The sequence below is a fragment of the Nyctibius grandis genome, chromosome 1 (assembly GCF_013368605.1).
Source record: "Nyctibius grandis isolate bNycGra1 chromosome 1, bNycGra1.pri, whole genome shotgun sequence".
Taxonomy (NCBI): Eukaryota; Metazoa; Chordata; class Aves; order Nyctibiiformes; family Nyctibiidae; genus Nyctibius; species Nyctibius grandis.
The window spans coordinates 120,347,790-120,365,507 of NC_090658.1; positions in this window are offsets into that span (position 1 = coordinate 120,347,790).

The following is a 17,718-nucleotide window of genomic DNA, read 5'->3' on the forward strand; positions in this document are numbered from 1 at the left end:
ACCTGAGTACCAGTTCTTGGCCTAATATTGCTACCCAGAACTGTACTGCAACAAAAAATTAATAACAAGACCCGTTGTACCTATAAGGTGCTGCACTATTCACACCCACCAAAACTCAGGTTTGCAAAAGCCTTTGTCAGTACGAGTCACACTCACACATCCTAAATTTTATGTCTGTCTTGCCTCTTCACCTCTTGTTCACCATCACCCCCCCATTTCAGGAGTTTCACTGATTTCAGAGGTTTATAGGTCTGTTGGAGGTTTATAGGTCTGGATCTTTGGCCCAACAGGAGAACCCCAGTGAATGCCAGCAGGGTGACTCCAGTGCTTTGCTAGTCACCTCTCCATACACTGAAGAACTGAGCTCCTGTTCTTTGGACTACCCTATTATGGCATTCAGGTCTCCAGGAGTTCAACATAATGACAGACAGTTCTGTGAATTAACAGTATACTAATGGTTCCTGACATTTGCAAGAGTTTTCAGGAGACGATTTGACATGACTAATGCATAATAATTCCCCTTTGCTTTTTAACAAGCTCGGCATTTGTCAATGAACCTTTACACCAGGCAAGGATACCTATGACTCTTTTAATCCTCTGTTAAAGATGAACTATTCTAACAAATTGTCTCACATTGGCTGCTTCTAAGCTACAGAACATGCTGTGGAGGTGGAAAACTTTAAAAAGACCCAGAATCACAGAATGGTTAGGGTTAGAAGGGACCTCTAGAGATCATCTAGTCCAATCCCCTGCCAAAGCAGGTTCCCCTAGAGCATGCTGTACAGGGTCATGTCCAGGTGGGTCTTGAATATCTCCAGAGAAAGAGACTCCACAACCTCCCTGGGCAGCCTGTTCCAGTGCTCCGCCACCCTCAAAGTAAAGAAGTTTTTCCTCATATTGAGATGGAACTACCCATGTTTCAGTTTGTGCCCATTGCCCCTTCTCCTGCCCTTGTTCTGCCCCTTGTCATACCTGAAATTAGAAATGACACTGTACAAACACCCACCTCAGAGGAAGATCACGTGTACATATTTATACAGATTATGGACTATGAGCAACTTACCACTATCCTCCAAACGCAATAAATATTTAAAAGGTGCGTACACTACACACACATTAACAATACAGAGGTCAACTGATGGAGCTGGCTGGCAGTATATCCCATCCTGCAATCAATAACACTAAGTTGGTTTTGGTCCTCAATGCTGCCCCAATCTACCTTCAAAAAGTCACCTGTGTTCTGATATTCTCATTTTTGACCCTTTTTGAACAGTAGCAACTTTGAAACAATCTGAGATAAACATTTTATTACTTTAGCTGGAGTCACATCCTTGTTTGACCAGAGCTTTATTCACTTTTGCCAAATCAATTATTTTTGAGATGGAATTTAAGAAGAAATCTTTTTAGTGAATATTGGTACTTGCATTATTCTTTAGAAAATTATTTATTTTATCATTCTTATGAAAACAAAGATTTTCATCTTTAACATAATATGCAATAAAACTTGAAATATTGACTGTTTCTTCCTTATCACTTTTTAATGTTACTATCACAAATCATTGTGGCATGCTTATTTACCTTGTTTTTCTTTAGTTACACATTTTTTTTTCCCTCTAAGCTTCATTTATGTCAGTCAAATACTAGAAAATAACTTGCAAATTTTAATATTACTTCATTTTTAATGCCATTATTGTTTTCTACCCAAATTTGTAATCTAATAAATGTATTTTTATTATAAAGAATGGACAGCATATTTTTATTCCATTTTTTAACTTTAGATCAACAAAACTTAAAAATAAACAAGCAGTTCAGCATAAAACAGTATGGCTTAAATAAATCCTGCTTCCCCTCCTTTGAAAGGCCACATCCAAGCTTATAATGAAATATTGCTATCCTTGTCAGGTAAATAAAGTAAAAATGTGCAAACTACCTACTTTCCTCATGGATGGTGGTCTGCCTACTATGTGCTACTCAGATGTTAATTTTGGAAGCTGTGTAGAATCTTGGGTTAGTTTAGACAGAAAACGAGTGGCTCTGAACAAAAATGAGTTTGGGTTCCTGTTTATGAAGAAAGGGTATACCAGCACTTCTGTGATGTCAAAATGGCCACAGTTATTCATGCCCTTATCTCCACAGTGAGTCAGAGGAATGGATTTTACCCTAGCTCTGTGCAATTACTAAAATTGCAACAGCAAAACAGGCCATCCATCATCCTCATAATACTATGAGAAACATTGAAAGTGTACCTTACCTTCAGCGACATAAATCAGAGACTATTTATTATATTACTAGCAAGTTGCTCATAATTAGTATGAAACTCTCTTTTATGTTCTCTTCTCTCCCTTAATATGCTTTTTTATTGCTGTATTTTTTCCTTATCTTTTTTTATCTTAGGAATGAAATGGGAAAATTATATGAACTAAACATTCATATTCTTAGAAAACATAATAAACAGATTGTCAATTGATGACTAGTTGACACACAAGGCTGTAGAGAAAAATATTTATTCCATTGCTTTAAAAAATCTAGGGTAAAAAACAAATATTATTTTCATATCATATATATTAGCTATAATGTTATATATATATATATCAAAATATAAAATCATCAAGAAAAAAATAACTGTTTCTCCAGTTTGCTGATTTGGTTACTGGATAGTAATTCTGTTCAGCGAACATTCCTACACTTCTCCCCTCCAAAAACCTAATACGTAGTTTTAAAATAGTACTTTCTAATTAGATGTGAAATCATAGCTCTGCTGAAGTCTGAAGAAGCTTTTTCCACAGATTTCAATTGAACCAGGATTTTACCTCAGAGGAGGTAAACCTCGTTTTCATCCTGACTGCATGGCTTTAATTAGATGAGTGAATTGGACTCGATGATCCCTGAGGTCTCTTCCAACCTGGTTGATTCTGTGATTCTGTGAATTAACCTCAAGATAAGAACTTGACAGTTCAATAGCATTACACTTGGACTCAATGTATACAAATTCAAATACTTAAGATGAAATAGCTATCCTTGTATCTATAAAAACTAAGGAAAACAATGGCTATACTCTGCCTACCTTAAGGAAATGTCTCAAGCTTCAAAGTCTGCACTTCCATCTACTAAAGGTCCAGAATACCAAGTAAGAAGGGAAAGAAGGGATGGGGCACTTAATAACATCTGAGAAAAAAGGGGATCTTCCTTTAGCACAACAATAGCTGATTGTGTTCCCTGGGATCCTGTCCATACCTATGCTTCTGCTGTGGGGATAATGTGTGCGTTTTCCATTTAGGAATTGCTAGATAAAATGGGAGAATGGAATTAGGTTAACAAAGTACTCCAATTTCTAAGCTATATGCAAAGAACATTCTCTAATTCTACAGCTGGGAAAATTTAAGGGTATTCAGGAAAAAAAGAAAACAAAAACCAAAAGAACAAAACCAGGCACTGGGCCATCACAAAGTAACAATTAATCCAGCGTTCGTTTCAGATTCTGGATTTGACCGTCAACCGCTGAACATTGTGGGCAATGATCCCATTTACTGACCTACAGTATACTTCCTCATTTTGACCTGAAAAAATAAAATGTCCCCAGGAACCTGGTCTTAATGGAAATGAGATTAAAAATCTTTCTGAAAAAAACATCAGTCTGAAGTAAGTCTAATTGATCTTTGCCAATGAAAAATGGTTTTGTTCAAAAAGGTCCCAGGCAACCACAAATAATCCTGAATGAGAAACATACAGTTTTGTTGTCTATCCTGGGGGATAAACACATTAAAAATATCAAAATTAAGTTGACTTTAAGGGCTACTCCAAGTAAAATAGAACAAGATAATAATTCAGTGAGTACAGAATATCTTTAACAATGACAAGGCAGATGTCTTAGGTGTTGTAAAATTTTAATAACACTGTGGGGCTTCACTGACTTTGAGCCATGGTTCCCAAGTAAAGATTTAATCTTCCCCTTTAACCGTGAAAAGCCTCTTGCAGTTTTACAGGTCTTGAAGGCTTTACATAGTTTCCTACTTTCTGTGAAACTTGAATTATAATCTCCTGATAGCTGCAGTTCTTTCCCTTCTGGCTAATTTTTCTTCAAAGCAAGAAGTACAGTTTAGTACAATTGTTTCTTTAAGTATCTCACCAGGGGTGGCTGTTAGTCACTTACATGAAGTGCCTCCGCTTAAAGTGCCAATTTGCACAGCAGGACCCTGCAGAGCAGCAGTAGCAAGACAGAGCATATTTAAAACAGTATTAAATACTGAAAGAAAATGAGTAGGAAAACTGAGCAATAAAAAGTGGAAAAGGAAAAAAGTATTGGTATTGGGAACATGGACTAAGAAAAAGTACTGAAGAGCAAAGCTGTGAAAAGAGGGATCTACATTAAACTAGAAATATTGCTGATCAGGTGCAAATCACAATATACTCTGAAAGGAAGACATCATGCCAGTGAAAATTTTGATAGAGTGTGTTTGAATTTTGAACATTTGATGAAATTTTAACATTAATATCTTTGTGGGGAAGTAAGGATTAATTTTAAGAAAAATGGCTCCTTGTGTCTTGGCTGTTCCCAGGAGCATGGGAAACTCAGGTTCAAATCCCTAGTCTGAATCAAGTGAAGAAATGAGTTTAACCTGGCTACAATCTTCTTACCAGAAGTGTAGTGGGGAGGAAGCCCTAAAAACCCTAGTCACTTCCAAATATGACATGAAAACCGTGTAATCCTGTCCAGGTTTCTTGGGGATAAAATTTATAGAATCACTTTTCTGTTACATTTTGTTTCAATTTGTGGCCAGCCATGGTGATCAAGGCCATCAGCAGTTAAATCCAGGGCAGCTGACCCAGGCTGGCCCACAGGAGTGTTCCATATCATTAATGTCAGGTTCACTACAAATGGCAAAGCTTGGTGGGGAGGGGTAGGGCTCTTTGCTCTGTTTTCTATTCCACTCCATCTCTCTCTTCTTAATGATAGCTCTTTTTTAGAGTGACTCTGTGGGTTAAGTATAATTTTGTGGCTTTTGTGTTAGCATTGATATTGGTTTCCTTATTTTATTAAATCTGTTTAAATTTTAACCCATGAGTCTCCCTACTTTTCCCAATTCCTTTTCTGGGTTGGGGAGGGGACATTGGATGATAGAACAACTGCTTATTGTTTAGCCTTGGGTGTGGGCTAAATGAAGACAGTTCCTCAGATCACAACCTGGAGGTCTTCCTGGCAGTGAAAGGTGACTGCTACCACAACACATACTCAATTCAGTTATGGTTGTTTGCAGGTTATAAACCATCCATGCTGTAGGACTTCTTTCAGATCCACTTCTTGCTGTTGCAGAATTCTTCCTTTCAGAGGAGCTCATATAGCAATGTGGAATACATTCGCATGTATCTTATAATGAATGCTAAATGCTCCCATGTTATTTCTTCAACTCTTTCTTTCTTCTCTCAGCTATGTGGTCTCTTCCTCTTTCTGAAGAGAAAAATCAAGATAGAGATTCTGATGTACAAGCTAACCCATGTATTCATGAAAGGAAATGGTAGAAGAGATGCTGATAAACCTAATGGGGTAAGCCTTGTTCTAAAACTTAGACAAAATGGGTAAATATAATTTTTTTTTATTTTTCTGTTCTTTACAGCTGTAATTCTTTTTCAAATCTGTTAACTTTGCTTGACATTTGTTGTCATATTTAGGAGCCTTGAAACAGCAGGTGATAACAGACTTTATGTATTATTACACACTTAGATTTCTTTGATCCTTCAAACTTACTTATTAGAAAAATAGTTACTACTTTCTCATTGTTTAACTTTATAGCCCAACAGTGATTAAGTTTTCCATTGTAATGTGTGTATTTATCAGACTATGCTATGTAGATGAGCCTTATATTTGTTCATACATGATAAGTACTGCTACAAAAACTTTAACCACTATATGATGTTAAATGGGTCCGTTAACATAACAGCTGCACAAGTTCTTAAGACCAACAGAAGTGTGAAATGTAGATTGGGATTCATCTTCCTACATATCCAAGAAAACCAGACTTTTTTTATTTTTTACAGAAAACACTGCACATATCTTGCCCAGTCACTAAATCTGGGAGAGACACCCTATCAGAGCCTGTGAACTGGCAGCTCCAGCCAAAGAGCATCCTACGTCTGGTAGGCTGAAAGGTCTCCGCTTGCCAGAAACAAAGCAAAACATGGAGGCCCCATTTTTCAGAACAAATGAGCTCCTTTTCCCTCTGAAAAGAGTACAGAAATGGTACTTTATGCTTCTGTCCTGGTCTTTAAAGGCAATAAATGGGGTAATAAAATGGTTCTTTGCTGCACTGAGTTCAGCTCTAGATCTCTTTCTTTAAAGAAAACAAGCACTTGAGAGTGGACTGCTTCCAGAGCAAGCAGCATTTGATCTGTGTGTAAATGAGGGCCACAGCAGCAGCTTTCATAACAGGAGGAGCTAATACTCTGCTATCCACAGTCCCATCAAGGTGCTGTTTACTTGCAGTACACAATCTCACTCATACCCTGTTCTGCTAAGCACTGTCACACATAATGAAAAGTGGTCCCTGACCCCAAGACCTGACAATCAGCATACAAAAGCAGCAAATAGATATCAGTTGAGGAGCAGAATATGAAGGGCAATTCATAAATAGCATAAAAAGCTATGGTCAAGACCTGCCAGCTGCTTAGCTAGTCTTCTGAGAACTGTTTATTCCTAGCTATGAGGGTGGAGCTATTTTGCAGGGTCCTTTTTCCAATTCATTGTGGTGCCTAGGATGAAAGCCTGAAGTAGAAAGTAAGTGTTAATAACAAAAGAGATGAAGAAGGGATGGGCACAAAAGCCAGCAGCCTTACAGTGAACGTGCTGAAGTACAAAGAGTCAAGAGCATCAAATGAGAACGTTAAATGCTTTTGCAAAGAGGTTTTGAGTGAAGTATATTTGCAGCAGCAAATTCTCCCAGCTGAAGAATTCAAATAGAATACCAGGTGGGTTATGGCAATAACCACATATTCCATAGCAGAAGTGTTATCATGTTTCTTTCATAGCTGAAGTATATTTGAATAGAAAAAAATTTGAATGGTGAGCTCTAGCAAAGCATAAAAGAAGACACAGATTTCAGAGTGATGTTTTATTTTCTTCCATTGACACAGTGGCTCATTAGAGCTTGGAGATGTGAAACTCAAGAAACAATTAAATAATGTGGAAAATAGTCTGTAAAGGGATGGATAAGGAGTAACATCCTGGGATGGATATTTTCCTCCCTAGGAACGAGACATCAGGAAATAGATTAAGTAAAAAGGCATTGGTTTATTTGAGCAGGATATTGCTTATGGAGAAGTAGCACAGTGTTTTGTCCCTGTCTCCCTTCCCTAGAGAAGGAAGGAATGTAATAGTGAAAGCAATTGGGGAAGAATCGGTCTGATCTCTACTTATTTCGCTACTGTTAAGTTAGGCAAACTTAACTGAAGATCAACTGAAGGCAAGTTTAAGGCAGAGAAAGTGAGTTGGAGACTGGAGTAAAAATGGCTATTTTGTTAACAAAATCTCCAGTAAAGAGGACTATTTGGAAAAACACATCTTACTTTAGCTTTGTGGGTAATGTTTTGTTGATTGTATACTGCCTGATGTTGCCCCAGGGACTGAAATCAGGGGCTCCCATCTGCTGGTTGAATGGCTCAACCATGGAGAAAGTGGACAGATAACAGCAAAAAGCCTCTATTTGATGTTTCTGTGTAAACAGATTATGAGGGGAAAAAGAATAAAAATCCCTGGAAACAGTCTTTACATCTGTTTGAATCTAAATTTCCTTTTTCTGTGCATTAACAATTGGAATTGTATACCCTGCTGAAGTGTCAAGATCAAAGGTGAAGAGAGCAAGATAGTGCTGATCCTACAAGAAAGCAAGAGTCAGAGCAGAAACATGAAAGGAAACTTGCCAGAAGCACAAAAGGTTGTGTACTGAAGAGTACTGAAGAGTATGCTATTATTTTTATTATTGTTCAAGAAATAGTAAGGCAAGTTAATGTACTATCAACCAAGCTAAAAGCTTTCAGTAAGTTGGTTCCCCTGGTAACTTCCAGTGTTCAAACACTCGTTCCTCAGCAACTCTGAAATATGCCGATCAGATAGAGATGGATGGTGTCGTTGGACAAAAAGATTCCTGTGAAAAGGATATTTGAAATTAATGGGCATTTTGTTCTTAGTTCAACTGTAAAAGTGAGCTCTCAGCTCAGCTAATACTGGAAATTTCTTCATATGGATTCATGCCTGTTGACTTATGCCTGTGTGTAGAAGTTGGCCAGACCAGAAACAAAATTCACTTAAAAATTGCCTACTTCCTCTGCACTCAGTGCTGGTTTCAGTACACCACACTCCTTTAAATCTGTCATAGGGGCAACATTTTTAACCAGGGAATGAGATCATTTGCCATATAAATGAATTAGTACATCTGACAGTTGAAGATAGTGCCTGTAGGTCCACTTAATTTTGGCTCAAATGAAGCTCAGAAAACAAAGCTGCTCTAGTCAAAACAGGTCTTTAAAGGTCTTTTGTCATCTCAGTCATAGGTTTGCTGGTCATGTCAATGGACGATTTCTTCGTAGGGTTACCAATTTCCCCATTCATGACATGTGGACTAGGATTGGACCAACCAAATCATGTGTGTTTTTAATTAATTTTATATTTCAGTAGCTTAGGGATGCTGTAACTATGAATAATTGCCTTACCCTTTCATGGTGGGGATTCAGTTACCTTTAAGCGATAAAGGTGACATAGGGTAAATCACTTCATGTTCACAGAAAAATGTGTAGGCAGAACAAATACCAGTACCTAGTAAAGTTCTGGGTTTTGAGCATCATGTTTACTATTGAATAACTTAGACAGTAAAAGGTGGATGCTGTAATCCACAACACAGCAGAAGTCTACGACAGGCACCTGAGCTCCCTACACAGTGTGTGAGAAGGGCGAGAAAAGGAAGCAAAATAACAGACCAGAGAAATGACTTAAGAGCCCACAAAGATGGTCTGTATGCAGTTGGTTGGACCACTGATGACAATTCTATGATTGAAGTCTTTCTTTTAGACCTCACACCTCCACCTGCTGCAGTCAAAGAAGAAAAATCCACTTCCTATAGGGGATGATGCACCTCCCTGGAATATTATTTCAGGAAAATATAAATCACCCCATGGGGCTAACTTTCTCTCTCTGTTCCCTAGAGAAGGAAAACAGACAACTAGTTTGGCCTAAATGATAAATTTTCACACAACAAAAGTTTGGGGACAAAAGTCCAACATAAAGTATTCTTTTACCATTGAGAAATAAGATATCCTGTCAACAAGTTAATCACATTAATGACAATTGTTAATTGTTAATGGCATGCAGTAACATTAACTACATTAATTACTGTCTCTAACCCTTTTAGGCATTTTCTAATACTTGGATTTAAAATCAGTATCCATCCTCTGTAGACTATGAATTCACTTATTTCATTTAAGTGAGTCCTACAAAAGGTTTTGTGTCATATTTATAGTAATTTATCAAAAATAATCTTGAAATAACCCCAAATAAGCACTATTATCAGCATTTTTGCTAGCTGGAACTGAAATCCTCAGTAACCAAAGTCTTTTTGCAAGATTTAGATTTTTTTTGTTAGAATTTGCAAACTCCAGTGAAGCTTTTAAATTATATATCTGTTGAATACTTGCTACTTAGATTCTCAGAAATATTTTTTTCCCCACTAAGAGTTTGCAAATTGTGATTCCTGCAGTTTCGTCTGATGTCTAAGGCTGTGTTTTGACTCTTTTAGAGAAAAACAGCCCACTTTCTCCTGCTTCCCACCCACCTCAATTATGTTTCCAACAGTTTCACCTGCCACTCTTAAGACAGCTTGAGGCAAGACCTATAGAAGGACAAAGCTACCTCAATCTCTTAAAATTGCTGTGGAGAATTTTTAGATAGTTTTTGCCTGATGCAAGCTTTAGGCCTCATCAGGTGTCTACATTCTGTGAATGGTACATGGCGCGATTTAGGGTAGTTTTCCCCTTGCAGTGCAATGCTGTTCAAGCTCTAAAACTAAAGGCATTGTAAATATGGTTAGTTTGCCTGAATGCAACACCATATGGAATGGCTACACTGCCATAGATGAGCCTGAGCTAGTATCTCTCTTAGATCTTGTGCAGACACACCTTTTCTTGTGGAGGTACTTGAATACTCCTAAAATCATGCTGCTTTTCATTTTGTAGGAAGTGTATATGGACAATAAGTCATTGGAACAATTAGAGGACTATATAAACTAGCTGACAGAAAATGCTGAAGCAAAACTGGATGAAATGCGCCCATTGCTGTGACTTCAGTGTCTGTCTCTGGGAAAAAAATAAAGTACTTTATTTCCAATCTGTATTCAGATTTGCTTCCTCTGGAGCAAAATGTCCAAGTTATTTTTTCCTCAGAATACAGAAGAAATAAGAATAACATCTTTCTCTTAACTTGTAGCACAGCACACCCATCATTTAGGAGCTCCAGATATAAATCTTTGTTGGCAACAGAAGACAGATGTGGATATTCCAGGTTAAGTGTGATACCAGCTAGGTTATAGACTCATCTCCCTCTTCCTCTAGCTCAAGAATATGCAAGTGTTTTTCATAAAGGGGAGCAGTGTTAAAAGCAAGCTAGTGAATGGCAAATCTGGAATCTAGACAACCCCAAAATAGTTGTCCCTATGTTAAATAATATCCATGTGAGAAGTGGGAGATGGAGCTTGTCTTTTTTAAAGGCAGGAGAGAAATATGGGTCTTCATATCCTAGATGAATGTTCAAAACATGGAATTTCTGGATTAAAGGTATGTGGATACAGGTATCCTCTTCACAGGGGCTGATCTGGTGGCTGTGTCCCAGGACTACAGTCAGGTAATGACCTGCACAGGTGAATGCTTGGCATATCTTGCTACTCAATACTGTCCAGATCTGAGCGGTTCTCAGCATGCCAGAAAACAAATATTAGAAGTTTACAGACCTTTGCTAATATTTTGGGGGGAATCATAGAATGTTTTGGGTTGGAAGGGACCTTAAACATCATCTAGTTCCAACCCCTCTGCCATGGGCAGGGACATCTTTCCACTAGACCAGGTTGCTCAAAACCCCATTCAACCTGGTCTTAAACACTTCCAGGGAGGGGGCATCCACAACATCTCTGGGCAATTTTGGACTTTGACATCTATAGGAAGGGGTTGACAGACTCCTGGGAAAGTCTGAAGATCTGTGAGGATGAAGATTGTATGTCCTGTTTTCTACCAGGGAGAAGGCACTCATTTAGAAATAGTATGTTGGAGCACAACTGAAAATCAGTGTCATGCTACAGTTAAGACTATAAAAGACTTGATAGTGGAAAGGACTTGCACATCAGGAAATTTGTTTTCTAATATATCCAAGGAAGAGCAACAGCAGCACATTTATAATTCTGGAATAAATATGAAACTCATTGTTTTGACTTAGCTCAGGGACTGCCATATCATTTATTCATCAGGAAATGTAATAATTAGGTTTATATATCAGCCATAATTTGGCAGGCTCTCTCACAATATTGTTATGTTATGGACGTTCCCTACCTCAGAAATCGGGAGGCTGTACTCCACCTGAAAAAATGCCATAGCTTGTTTTCTGAGATTTTGACGTTTCAGAAAGCTAGATCTTGGAATGTTTAGGGATTGATTTCCTGACTGACGAGTTACAGCACAGTTGACTAATATGGATCAGTCACAAGGAAAGAACGACAGGAGTAGCTCTTTCCTAAGCATAGAATGAAAAATTTATTCTGAAGTCCTCTGTCATCACTACTAAAACATCCCTGACTTGCTTAAGAAAAGAATAAAAGGCACAAACCAGATAGATAGTAGCGTTCAAATAGAAAGATTTGATATCTCTAGAAATATTTTACTTATTGAAGATGCATTTCCAAGAGAAAAAAACAGATGGTTATTCTAATATTAATAATTCTGTGATTATATGTGATCATGATAAAATTGCATTTATTATGTGCAAAAATATGGTTTGTGAATCAATATGTGTTCTCAGCACTTCAGAAAGGCAAATTTCACAAAGCTTGTGAGCAAAAACGTGAGCAAAAGAGTAGGAGGAAAAAATTAAATGACAAAGCTAGTACCAAATTGCTTAAATAATGCTTGATTGCATACACAATATCTGTAATTATTTAATAAAGAAAAAAAGCATTCTAATGATTAAGAATGTAGATGATGGTATCACTACAAGTATATTTAAGAAAATCAGAAAAATAAAATTGATAGCATAAAAGTTAAAATATGTGGATGAGTGATACAGAAGCAAAAAAGTACTCATGAAAAACATACTGAGAAGGGATAGGGCCCATAACAGGGAATGTTTTGGCTATACCAAGGACAAGAGCAGTGTGGATCATCATCAGATCAGATAAATACATTCTATACTACAAGAAGGAAGGATGTTAAAGGCATATCAGGAATTGCTTGCAACTCACAGGGCAGGGCTCCAAAAATCATCTCTAAATGCATGAGCACAAAGCTCAGATACAGAATGTACAGTGTGGTCTTGGTCACTGGAATCAGGGATGTATTTTCAGTGTGACCAGACTAAGAAGATGTATCCGAAGATAACAGAATCATGTGGTCTAATACAATCACCAAAGCTGCCTGTTTTGAAAACACTCCTTTCAGGCAAACCAATGCCTCCAAATGTCCAGCTCAGACACCACTGGCCTAAACCCAGACACAGATCTGCCTCCTATAGGGCTCCAGGGATGCCTACCTGAATCTTCAGTTCCTAATCTCATGTTATTTACACTGAAACTTCACTCAGAACTGTCACTACTTCTCATAGAGCAGGATTGTCTCTGAGTAGTCATAAGAAGAGGGGCAAATACAACTTCCCTTACACCTAAGATTGTTTCCTTACACTCAGAATGAGGTTTAATGAGTTTCTCTGGAGAACATATTTTCCTGTGAATGGGCTGGTCCATCAGCATGGCTTGTTTACTGCAGGTGTAGTGACAGACCACTTTGTACCTTCCACAGGCATATGACTTCCCAGCACACCATGAAACAGTATTTATATTTCTCCCTTCTCAGCATGGCTCAGATCCATAATTGAGCCCTTAATTTCTTTTCTCGAAGAACTAAAATCTGCCTGTTAAACTGCCAGGTGCAATGTGATGTTAATGACTGAGTAGTGCATAATTCTGTGATATTAGTAGCTATTTCTAGGCATGTATGTACCTGTCCTATTCATTAATTCCTTTCTGATTGTTACATTATTCTTTCTTAAACAGTGTTTTTCCATCTATCTATGGAGAAGCTCTTTGTATTGCTCTTCATTTTTCTATTCACTATATTTAGTTTTAAATCACATTTCCTTAAATTAGAGAGTTTTCAGCCTTCTACACAGAATGAAATTTCATGGCTTTGAGTTGAATATTGCTTTTCATATTTGATAAAAAATTTTAAAAAGCCTTTTAACCACTTATCACACAGGTCAGAGACTTCAAAATTGTATGTTCAAAATTAATCTACATTTAGCTCTTAATGTTTTTAATGCACACTGTTTCATCAGTAAGAAGGTAACTTCTGAGCACTCAAGTTGCTAAAGAAGACCTTAGGTATGAGGAATTGTAAATGAGGGCATTCTATACACTTGTTAAATGTGATTTTTTTATAAAAAAACCCAAAAAAAGACAGAATCCAGATTTCTTTGTTTTCCGTCATGATCAATCAGGATAATATAGTGTACCTTTTGTATTTTGAAGTCAGGCTGCAATGCCTTTTTCCACTATCGCAGTCTTTCTCTCTGAGAAATAAGTGGTTTGCACCACTGTAAAAAGCTGAAAAGACATTAAAATGAACACTTCTTCAGTCCATTTGCATAGCTCAAGTTGCTCTGAACGTATCAATGACAACCTCTATCCTTCTCTGTGCAGGAGGACTATCCATGCTGGAGCACCCTTTCTGCATTCCTAGTCTTGGCTCAAAGGCATCTCTAAGGGTCCCCAGTTCCATTCAACTCCAAACCAGATTTGTCCCCTTTCCAAATTCCCATTTCCCAGTAACCATCCCTTCTAGCACCTGGTGCCACACCCCACCTGTCTGCACAATGCATGACCTGTTGAAGGTCCATTTGCTGTGTCTCCCTTAGATCTCTAGGCATGGCACACAGCAGCTGCTAGTAACCGAGGTGCAAGGGAAGGGTGGAGGAGGCTTTGTCCATGAGGCATATATAGATATCTTCAGAGAGGCACTCCACAGAGTAGCACCGTGAAGGATATATTTATTGAGCAAAGTTATCTCCTGGGCTCTGTCTTTCATGTCAGCCAATGCAACCCCTCACAAATTCAGTGCTGTGCCTGGAGTGCAGCAATCTGTTCTGCTGCAGGGCCTGTGAAGACAGATGCATACTATGCTCTGATGTGCATATATCACATCATCCATATGGTCAGACACTTGAATGGACCTACATGGACCAGACTTCATCTCATTTCTTTCCCAATACCTGAAGTCCTGGGATGCAGAGTCTGGGAGCCAAGGAGAGAAAGCAGTTTGAGCACCCATGGCTCTCCTGGACATAGATGTCATATGGAGAACAGTACCTATACTGAGCACATCTGGTGGGCTATGTGAGCAATGCTCTAAAAGCTTAGTTTCAGGGCTCAGGTCTTGTCTCCTTATGTCTTTGTTTGGATTGTAAACTGATAATATATTTCAGCTAAATAACTTCTGATTTAATGGGAACTGTGGTTAAAATCCGTCCTGTAGAATTCAGCCCTGTAATTAAGCTACTTATATCTGGACTAATATTGTATTTCTTGCACACCCACATCTCTCTCAGAATTGCAGAGGTGGGCTGACTGCCAGCAAACATTGGGTAGGCCCTCAACTATCATAACAAATCAAGAACAGGGCTTGTTTTGGTCAATGATAATAAAAGTCATGACATTTATGCCAGTAAAACACTGGTTCACATCTGTTAATAAAGGTGGCTAAAGTTGTAACAACACCTGTTTTACTTGTGAGAACAGACTATATGTGCGGCTATGACCGTGTTCAGTGTCACTGAAATGCACAGCACTGCATCTGTTTACTGGCAGCTCTCCAGCAGAGCAGGTGTGCCACTTTTCCGGCTGCTAGTCAAGGGACTACTGTTATAGCTCACTTTGGTCCATTAGACACGAGAATACGTGGGCCTCCAACAGTGAGACAGTAGGACCCCTGCAGGTGAGATACAAGGCATAGTTTGTGACTACATGGTTTTGTAAAATCATGAATTAAGATGTATAGAGGACGGAAGGCTGGATAGGCATATTGACTAACAGATCACATAATCCAGTATTTTTCCATTCCTGAATGATATATTTTCTGCCTGTACCTAAAATAAATACACACATTGCACACCTGGATTTCTGACAGAAAAAATATAATGTAGGAAGATGACATAAAAATCTAAATGATTATGCATGGTAATTAATAACGAAAGCCTTGCAGAGAAGCTTAATGAGAGTGAATCAAATCCAAGTAAATTCATTTATGTTTGACATGAATTGTGAAGAGGCCATGTCATTCTAGAAGGAAATCTACCCACTACACTTACACAAACTGTACAAGAAATCTCACAATGTTGTGTTCATCTGTGGCATAAATCTATTGATCACATTGGGCTTTATTTTTTGTCATTAATATTCCCTGGATTAGCTGCCAGTATGGAGACAACCCTTCCCACAGAGATCTTCTGAGTATATGCTCTTTGGTCAGAGGCTGTAGGGGAGCACAGCTACAGAACCACCAACTCTCTGAACTAAAGTAATGCAAATAGTGCAGTCGTGCTTTTTAAAGGATGTAGTAGGGATAGCATGTAACAAAACAATTATTTGATTTTAGATATATAAAAGAATGTTCACAGAAATGTAAAGTACTCATGCTTGTGGTATTCTGCGACTTGTGTGTCAGATACGGTGAAGAGCATCATCTCCTGATGAGGACAGACTGCATTCCTCTGTGACTTCGAGGCCGTGCATGTCAATCAAGCTGTAATTAGCTAGTAACAATGGTAAATCAATTAGTGCTACTTGAAAGGTAAGACAGACCTCACTCTCTCCTTCAGGTAAGTTATTTCTAGACTAATCCTTGCAACCAAATGCCCCAGTGGTCTATATAATCAAAGGACACGTGTAATTACTATTAAAATGGTGGCCGTTAAAACATTTTGCTGGTTTTGTTATATATCAAATTACAATTATCACATCTTACAAGTAGTGTACTTATATGCATGTAAGGAATATATACATAGATTTCTATGTGTATTCAGCACTACAATAATATTACTCTTACTGGTTGCTTAGCTTAATGAAATCAAGTATTTAAACCATGTCCTGAATTTACTTTTCCTGTCTTCTCATAATCTCTTCAATAAATACAAAGACAAGCAAGAAATTTGTGTCAGTATAAACAAGGGACTGTTTATGCCTTTTCTTTGACATCTTTATAGTGTCTGTCGGTAGACACCCAAAGTTCTTCAGGTGAAAAGGTTATTACATTTTCCAGCTTAATGAACGAGTATTTCCATTTTTACTCCAGTTAATTTAGTAGATTTCAAACCATTTTCTTTCAAAACACTTTTTTTTTTTCTAAACTCTGGTAAACAGAAGCCTAAAAACAATTGTAGGAGCCACAAGAAATGAGCTCTAGCAGTGGCTGGTGGGTAGTAAAGCAAAAGTGAATAATCATCTCTTGTTCATCTCTCCTCAGTTTTTTCCCCTGACTTCTGATGATAGTCAGTCATACAGTTGTATTTTTTTCTTACAAGATTTTTATTTGTTGATAGTATATGTCCTTATTCTCAAGGTAGCTTTTGAAATCAGTTTATGGAGGTTTTGAAATCAGTTCTGTTTTTTTTCTTTTTTTTTTTTTAATGTATTCAGAAAAGTTCACACTTCGCTGAGGAGTTGGGAGGTTTCTGCTAAAAGGAATTTGAATTCAAAGGTCTTCCTAAAAGCCACATTGTTACTCCTAAGAATGTTTTTATGCTTTCTTTATCCTGTATGCACTTCAACAGCAATCACCATTCTGCTTCCTTCACTTGTCTTCCTGCTTGTTTCAGCTGCATAAGAAGGTGACAAGCTCTTGTCTGGATGTTGACATTGTTATTTTCCTATGCTGGGAATAGGGTTGCAAAATGTGCAAAACCTGTGTAATGCATAGTGATCATAGCTGTATTTAAGCTCAATGAATGACTGTTTTTACAGAGTTCACCATTTTCTAAATCATTGGTATTTTCAACCGGAAGACCATAGAAAATGTCTTGCTTGTACACTCAGAAACATCATTGTACACCAAATATAGCCATAAACTTATATAAGTCAGCCAAGCTACCATCTTATCTTTGGATAAGAATGCAGAGACTAAGAATGATCAGAACAGCCTATATTTGGGATCTGATCTGCAGTCTACTCAGTTAGTACCTTCAGAACGTCTTTAATTGGGAGACATGAAAGCCAGGAGAACCGCAGTAGCTTTTCTGAGTACCTAATAAAAAAAAATATTGTTTACTTTCTCACTGTCTTAGAGGTCACATTATATTAGTGGGGTGAGAAATAAAATCCGGAGAGAGAGGAAATAAAAGTATTAAAATAGTCTGAGCTCTGTGACTAGCTTCAGTAAGAAGCTGAAATACTTCTGTGAAAATAAAGCCATCTGTGTGAGACTGTCATTACA